Here is a 9,040-nt window from a genome sequence, read left to right on the forward strand (position 1 = left end):
CACGCGGAGGAGCCGCACCGGACCGGGCGCTTGTTGTTCCCTTTTTTTACAAGTCCTTTCTATAGTAAAGTAAGAATAAGTAAACAGCAAACTCCCAAAGCAAGAATGAGTAGAGAGGAATGAGAAAGAACGAAGTAACGAACTTCCCCACGAACTTCCCCACGAACTCTCCAACGCACTCTCCAACCAACCCACCCACCATGCCGTCTCTCTCCTCCTATATAGTCCTCTCCACCAATCCCAACTCGGCTGCCCACACGCCGAGCACGCCGCTCTCCTCCAATCAGGAGCAGCTCCTGCAGCTTGTCAAGTTGGTGAGAGGCAGCTGGGTAGAAGCTGTTTACTTCTCTCCCAGCGCCATATTGTGGGAGAGCAGATGCATAGAATAAATCTTAATTCCAGTAACAGTATAGTCCGAATTGCTCCCCACAGATCCCCCTTTCTTTTTATTTTTTTGGCGTTGATACGCGCCTGTGTAAAGTTCAGTGTGATCTTCATGCTATTGACTCTTGTTTGTCGTGCTACTTCAGAGTTTGTTGAAAAATGTTCCGTATTCCAAAGATCTCAGGGATTGGTTATTCATTGTTTTCTTCCTCAAATGGAGTTTTCTTCTTCTAGATCTTCTGCTGGCAGGTTTATCAACCGAATTCTTCTCTCAGGGGTCCATATTGGTTGTGCCGCACCCTGTGGAAAAAAACAAACGGCGCCTCGTACTCTTCTGAGTAAGGGGAACGGGCCTTTCCATTGGTTGTCCTGTAAATCCTTCCACATTACCCACTGTATTGATTCCTTATCAGCTGATTGAGTATGCATTTCTGCAGGTGTTTTACCGTTCTTTTTCTTGTTCAAAAAATTAATTGTATAAAGAGCTAGGGCCAAGACGTCCTTGTTGGATGTGGCCATTTCCCCTATTCCCCCTTTTTGTTTAATTATTAAATTTTTTAAATATAAGTGAGCGCGTTCCACCACAGCTTGCCCTTGTGGATTGTATGGAATACCGGTAATATGGGAGATTCCGAATTCTTTCAAAAATGCAGCAAAACGCTTTGATGTATACGCTGGGCCGTTATCCGTTTTGATCACATGAGGAACTCCCCAGGCTGCAAAAGCCTGCAAGCAGTGTTGGATTACTTGTTGTACTCCTTCTTTATTCATGGCTGTGGCCATAATTACACCTGAGTATGTATCTACAGTGACGTGAACACAGCTTTGTCGCCCAAAAGAGGGGATATGTGTAACGTCCATCTGCCAGATATGTCCTGGTTTAAGGCCACGGGGATTGGCTCCCGCAGGAATCTTTGGAACTATGGTAACAACGCACTTTTCACAGGATCTAATGATATCTTCTGCTTGCTTGCGGGGAATATTAAATTTAAAACTTAAAGTGTGGGTGTTAACATGCCATTTAGAGTGATATTCTTTAGCTTGTTCCAAAGCGGTGCATGCAAGCAAGAATCTTGAATAGTGATCTGCCATCATGTTTCCTCGAGTAAGTGGGCCAGGTAAATTAGAATGAGCTCTTATGTGGCCTATGTAAATAGCATGCTCTCTTTGATTTAATAACCCCTGAATTTCACTTAGATAAGAATAGACTGAGGAGGATTTAAGAATAAGGCACTGTGTAGCGAGCATCTGAACTGCATTCACCACATATGCACTATCAGACAAAATATTCATGGGTGCACTCTCTCTGCGTAATACTGTTGCGATAATAGCTAATTCTGCATGTTGTGGAGAAGGGGATGCTGCTAAAACGAAATATCGTTGATTGTTAAATATAGCTGCTCCTGTTCCGCCTTTAGCTCCATCCGTAAATACGGTAACTGCCCCTTGAATTGGATCCCTTCGCACCTTCTGCACCCGTTTTATTGAAACCTGTGTGCAGAAGTTAACAAATGGATGGCGAGGGTAGTGATTGTCAATCTCTATTTGTAGAATGAGAACTATGTATGCCCATTGCCAGCATTCCCTTGTAAAGGCTTCTACTGCCTCTTGAGCAAAGGGAACTACACATCGCTTTGGAGTCTTCCCCGCCATTTCTGTCGCCTTTTTTATTGCTGTTAATATTAAATCAGCCACCGCAATGCCTTGGGTGTATAGTACACGCGGTGCATGTGAATGTGGGTATACAAACAACAAGGGTCCTCCTTGCCAAATGACTGCGAAGGGATACAGCTGTTCCATAAAAATTAATATTTCTAGGGCTTGTTGTGGATCACATCTTTCCATCTGCATTGCTTTAATTTGTTTTTCAATTTTCTGTAACGCCAAGCGGGCTTCTATTGTCAATCTACGAGGGGAATCAAGCTGGGCATCTCCTTCTAAAATATTGAATAATGGCATCATATCTTCGGTAGTTAATTTACAATAGGGCCTCAACCAATTTAAATTGCCACATAATTTTTGGAAGTCATTAAGGGTCTGTAACCCATCTATTGCAATTTCAAATTCTAATGGGGTTACCTTTTCAGAAGTTACTTTAAGTCCTAAATACTGTACTACTTCCCCTTTTTGTATTTTCTCTGGCGCTACTTGTAACCCAACTTTTTCCAAATATAATAGCAGCAGCTTATATGCTTCCATTAGGTGACTTTCACTTTCAGCCGTTATTAACAAGTCATCCATGTAGTGTAAAATTTGTACCTTTGGGCACTGTTGTCGAACCGGCTCTACTGCCTGGTCAACATATAGCTGGCATATGGCAGGACTGTTGGTCATTCCTTGGGGAAGCACCTTCCATTCATATCTTTTGTCGGGACCTTGATGATTAATGGAAGGTACGGTGAAAGCAAACCTCTGAGTGTCTTGTTCATGTAGAGGTATGCTAAAAAAGCAGTCCTTCAGATCGAGTACTATTAGTGGCCAATGCTTTGGGATCATAGTAGGAACCGGGAGTCCGGGTTGCAATGCCCCCATGGGTTGCATCTGCTGATTAACAGCCCGTAAATCATGCAACAACCGGTATTTCCCTGATTTTTTCTTTATCACGAATATTGGCGTATTCCATGGGGAGGTTGATGGTTGCAAGTGGCCTGCCTCTAATTGTTGTGATACTATATCATTTACCGCAGCCAGCTTTTCCTGGGTAAGGGGCCACTGTGGTATCCACTTTGGCTTGTTGTCCAGCCATGACAATGGCAGCGGCTGCATCTCAGTGGCCCCCACGAAAAACCCGTGTCCTGTCTTTTAAAATCGCCTTTGGGCTGGGCTAGGTCCCTTCTGCCTTCTCTGGAGCCTAATCCTCTCTCCTGATATCCCTTTTTATACATAATACGCCGTTCTGTAGAACTCTCCAATTGATCCTCATTTGTTAACGTCAGTCCCAATTGTTCTAAAATGTCTCTTCCCCATAATGTGATGGGGAGTGCACTAACATAAGGTTGCACATTTCCCTTGTTCCCTTCTTGATCCTGCCAATGAAGCACCTGAGCACTCCTTGATGGTGTCATGGCCGCACCTAGGCCTACTAAAGTATTATCTCCTGGCTGAAGGGGCCATGACTTCGGCCAATCATTTTCCGAAATTATACTTACATCCGCACCTGTGTCTAGCAGGCCCTGAATTGACTTTCCTCTAATGGTTAAGGTCCACAGAGGTCGATCTGCTAGAGATAGGGACAAGGCTGCAAATTTCTCCCCTTGGGGTCCATTAACATCCTGCGCTCCAATCATGATCAGTATTTGAGCCACAGGTTCTTCTGGTTTGATTTGAATAATACCCTTTGTAGATTGTATTAGCACTTTTAGCTTATCAAAAGGTAATTGAATGACTCCGGTGATGACCATTAGGCCTCTCAAAGCATTTGTTTCTTTTCCTACGATTATTCCAAGTCCGTTATGCTCCGCTGAAATTGTTTCTGCCCTCACCTCTATTGCTTGTGGCCCCATTTGAGGTGTTAGTACCGAATATTCGGTGGCTCGTAACTCTGCGCGGTAAATATTTGGTTTTGGGACCGTGGCACCCACCGATTGTTTTGGCCCCGGGGTGCAGGGGCCCACATTCCGTTTTTTTGCTGTTGACCATATACACCTGATCTTCTTATGGGGCCTGGCTCATTTGGCATCCTCAGGGGATTGCCTGCGCTGTTTATTTTAAAGTAACATTCACTGGCCCAATGATTCCCTCTTCTACAGCGCGGGCAAAGGCCTGGTCTTCTCGAGTTCTCTATGCCCTGCCGATCTCGGGCTGGAAATCTGGCCCTACATTCCCTCATTAGATGCCCTTCTCGACCACATCTAAAGCATATTCGTCCCCTCATGTTCTGTCTAAATTGTCGGGTCACTGCTACTGCAGCATGTGATCCAGAAACTACATCATCCATGACATCCCTACAGATTTTCAAAAAGGTAGGGATGTCCTTATGCTGCCATGGTCTAAGAGCTTCCCGACATGTTTTATTGGCCTGTTCATACGCCAATCTTTTGACTAAGGGCATTGCTTCTTCCACGGTTTCGAAAATGTTTCCTGCTGCTTCCATTAATCGGTTCACGAAATCAGCGTAAGGTTCGGTAGGGCCCTGTACTATCTTAGTTAGGCTGTGTCTTACTTCTCCTTTTCTGGGTATCACCTTCCAGGCTCTTCTTGCTATCTCTCTCACCTGTAAGAGGACAGCTGTTGGTAATCGGGCCTGCTCATCGGGACAGGCAAATCGCCCTTCTCCATTTAACATTTCCTCATCCCATGCTTGATTCCCTGTTTGATAGTTCTGCTTTGAATATTCTCGCGCAAATTCTTTATAGGCAGCTAGCCACAAGAGGAAGTCACCCCCGCCTAATACCGCCTTTACTAAGTTTCTCCAATCCTCAGGTATTAGGCCTTGCTGCCCGATGTTATCAAGGATTGCCTGAGTGTAACTTGCATGGGGCCCATACAATTGTACTGATTGCTGCAACTCTTTAAGTAATTTATGGTCAAGAGGCGTCCATCCCCTGTTTCCCTGTGGATCCTGAATTACAGGAAACACCTGGCCTGGTTCCTGGTACTGCTCCCAAGCAGGTTTTCTATAAACAGCTCCCCTTTGCTTGTTTTCGGTTCTTGGCCTTTCTAGCTCCTCCTGCATACCTACTCCCTCCATCACTCCTTCTTCTTCCTCCCACTCTTCTTCAATCTCATATGGAAAAAAGGGGCTTTTCTTTACAGGGGGAAACTTTGGTAGTACCAATGGGCGATACCGGGGTGGTGATTCATCCTTTATGGTTGAATTTGCCAGCCTTGTATGGCCAGGCATCTCTCTTGGGGGCGAGGTTCCCTCCTCAGCTTCCTTCTCCCCCCCATAAGCTTCCTGGCTCTCTAAATCATTCTTTGATTTTCTTCTCACTTGTTCGTTACAATAGTTGCTCGCCTGGCTGCCCTGCCATAATTCTTCCTGCAATTCACTCCTCTCATTAAGCAACAACTCGATCCCTTCCGTGGGGTTCTGAAGCACCTGATCAACGAGTTGCCACAGCTTCAGCACTTCTATCGATTCCCCAGCCTCGCGCATTTTCCGTCCCACCTGCCTCCACTGCTGTGGAAACCAGGGGGACGTCTCTACGATTGCTCTTACGAATGCATGAATTTTCCTCCCCCCTCGTTTCCCTTGCTTAGAGGAAAAGCTGCGAGGAGGTGGGGAGTAGGAAGAGAGAGAGAGAGAAACCATATTTAGCCCATAGATGATCTTTAGGGAGAAACAGAGGATGGTGCCCAGCAGGAGGAAGAGGTAGCCAGTGGGCAAAGAGTAGCCAAAGAACTCCATTGTCTGTACCGTCTGTGACATGTTGGAGCAGTGGGCGCAATGGAAGACTGAGTCTCCCAGACGTTCCCAGTTAATACCTCCTTCCTAGCTTCTAATTTTCTTCCCCCGCGGCTTTTTTCCTAGGTTCTGACTAGCTTTTCACCGGCACTCTTTCCGTCCGGCCTTCCCCTAGGCTCTTTGCTAGTCTCTCTCTCCAGTAATTTCCCACTTCTTCCCGGTCTTTCCCTCCTAGGTTTCCTATCCGAGTCACGTTTCCTATCCGAGTCACGGCACCACTTGCTGCTCCTCCGCACGCGGAGGAGCCGCACCGGACCGGGCGCTTGTTGTTCCCTTTTTTTACAAGTCCTTTCTATAGTAAAGTAAGAATAAGTAAACAGCAAACTCCCAAAGCAAGAATGAGTAGAGAGGAATGAGAAAGAACGAAGTAACGAACTTCCCCACGAACTTCCCCACGAACTCTCCAACGCACTCTCCAACCAACCCACCCACCATGCCGTCTCTCTCCTCCTATATAGTCCTCTCCACCAATCCCAACTCGGCTGCCCACACGCCGAGCACGCCGCTCTCCTCCAATCAGGAGCAGCTCCTGCAGCTTGTCAAGTTGGTGAGAGGCAGCTGGGTAGAAGCTGTTTACTTCTCTCCCAGCGCCATATTGTGGGAGAGCAGATGCATAGAATAAATCTTAATTCCAGTAACAGTATAGTCCGAATTGCTCCCCACACTCGTAGGAAGCAGATTGGAGACAGCACAAATGCTGGAGTCGATGCACATCAATCTGTCCTGTTTTAGGAAAGGTTTCTTACGGATAGTGTGAAAAGCATCAAGTCCTTACCCAGCCTGCTTAGCGAGAGCCTTGTATTAGCAACTGAACACCAGGCCCTGCTCAGCACTCAAAGGAGGGCTGAATGAGATGTCTGTCTGGGGTTCTTTCAAACATAAGCTGGACTCGAAGTTCTGAAGACAAAGAGGTATGCTACTACAGGCCCGCTCGCTGGCGGGGTGCTCTGGGTGTGATGAAGAAGAGACTGCATGGCTGGCGCCGTGGCTCACTAGGCTAATCCTCCACCTTGCGGTGCTGGCACACTGGGTTCTAGTCCCGGTCGGGGCACCAGATTCTGTCCCGGTTGCCCCTCTTCCAGGCCAGCTCTCTGCTGTGGCCCGGGAGTGCAGTAGAGGATGGCCCAAGTGCTTGGGCCCTGCACCCCATGGGAGACCAGGATAAGTACCTGGCTCCTGCCTTCGGATCAGCACGGTGCGCCGGCCACACCGCGCCAGGCGCGGTGGCCATTGGAGGGTGAACCAGCGGCAAAGGAAGACCTTTCTCTCTGTCTCTCTCTCTCACTGTCCACTCTGCCTGTCAAAAAAAAAAAAAAAAAAAAAAAAAGAGACTGCTTGCAGGCGCCCTGGAATTCTAGGAAGGTCTCTCCACTGAAGCCTGTCCTTATCCTGGTCCTTTTCCCTCGTATCCTGTTTCAGAGATTTGCCGATAACACTTTTTCTTCCTTGACCACTTTCTGTGGATCCTTGGGGAATTTTACCAATGGGCAGCAATGCTTTTCCTGAAATGTAACCAGAATACATTGCACGGAACTGTGTTGGTAGACTGAGGAATTCTTAGGCTGAGCTGTGTCAGTCAGCTTAGCAGTAGTGTAGACATTCTTTAAGCCACTCCCAGAAGTTCCTTTCTGGTGATTCTTTCATTTTAAATGTACCTCCTGGTCTGCTCAGGGGACAGATGGCGTCTATGTGATATCAAGGGAAATGTCTAGGCTACCAGTGCAGTCTGTAGGCGCCTGTGCTTACCCTGTGCCGGGACCAGCACTCTAAATGCGCTGAATGACACCCCGTGAGGTGTGGCCTCTCGTTTTCATGATGTCACAGATGAGTGCGTTCAACCAGAAAGAGGCAGAATCAGGATTTGGACAGATCTATTTGATTTTCAAAATTGCCATGTCATAAACCAGGGCTTCCCCAGCGCTTTTCATCACGTGGAAAACTAAACCGTAAAGCCCTCAATAAATAGACTCATAGAAAACTGATATAAAGAACACATGATGTATTTGTGCAACTCATTGGGATAATTTACTAGGCTGCCTGCAGGTGGAGGTGACTCTCCCACAGGCTCAGTTACCCCAGCCCGGTCGGGCTGCCCTGTGGCACATCCTCTGGGAAGCTCTGCTGTTCACCATAGTGTGAAGCAAAACAACTCCTCAAGTGGAGAAGCTGGCCTTAGGGCTGAGTGTGTGGTTGATGCTCATGGTTCATGGATTCTGCCTACTGGCTAACACAGACTCACAATCCCACAGCCAGGATCCGCTGCACTCCTGGAGTCATTGACAGACAGGGATAAATTTGAGTTGGCTGTTGTGCGGGTTCCCAACTGAGGTCAGACAAGGCTGGCTCCGTCTTCTTGTCTTAGCTCTCACACTGCAAACAAGTGTCCCTTCTGAGGTGTTTTAGTGCTGTGGCTTGCATTTCAGTGTGGTTTGTTGAGGATCTTGCTGTCTCCCAGGTCTGCAGTTGTAACATTGAATGCTGAATGATGTCTCTAAGCTGATGAAGGCTATGATGTGCCTGATAGGGAGAATGTGTGTTGGATAAGCTCTGTGCAGGCAGGAGCTATAGCGTTGGCCCTGGGTTAAAGGATAGTGTCTCAATAATGCACATTAAGTAAGGTGTCTTTAGACAGAAACACATACAACGTAAGGTTATGTTTTGACCAACTGATAAAAATGTTGTGATCAGAAGCTTGCAGGATGCTCTGAGTTACCCATGGAAGCAGTAGGTACACCTTGGCTAATTCAGTGTTTACAGAGACCTTTCAGAACCTGAGTTCCATGAACAAGGAAAATAAACTGTGTTGTGTCAGCAGTCAAGAATGGCAACCAGGGGGCCAGTGTGATGTCACAGCAGGTCAAGCCACCACTTGTGACAGTAGCACCCCATATGGGAGTTCCTGCTCAAGTCTCAGTGTTGTTCTACTCAGCTCCCTGCTAATGTACCTAGGAAGCAGCAGAAGATGACCCAAGTACTTGGGCCCATGCCACCCATGCGGGAGATCTGGATGGAGTTTCCGGCTCCCGGCTTCAGCCTGACCCAATCATGGCTGCTGTGGCCATTTAGGCAATGAACTAGCAATTGGAATCTCTCTCTCCCTCTCCCTCCCCCTCCCCTCCCCCTCTCCCCTCCCCGCCCCCCTTTCGCTGTCTCTCCCTCTCCCTCTCTGTGTCATTCTGCCTTTTGAAGGAAGGAGGGAAAGATTTTTAAGAAAACTGTAATAGGGTGCTCCGTAATGAGACGCCCACT

Source organism: Oryctolagus cuniculus, chromosome 11, assembly GCF_051225735.1.
Source record: "Oryctolagus cuniculus isolate XC-2025 breed Fujian yellow rabbit chromosome 11, ASM5122573v1, whole genome shotgun sequence".
NCBI lineage: Eukaryota > Metazoa > Chordata > Mammalia > Lagomorpha > Leporidae > Oryctolagus > Oryctolagus cuniculus.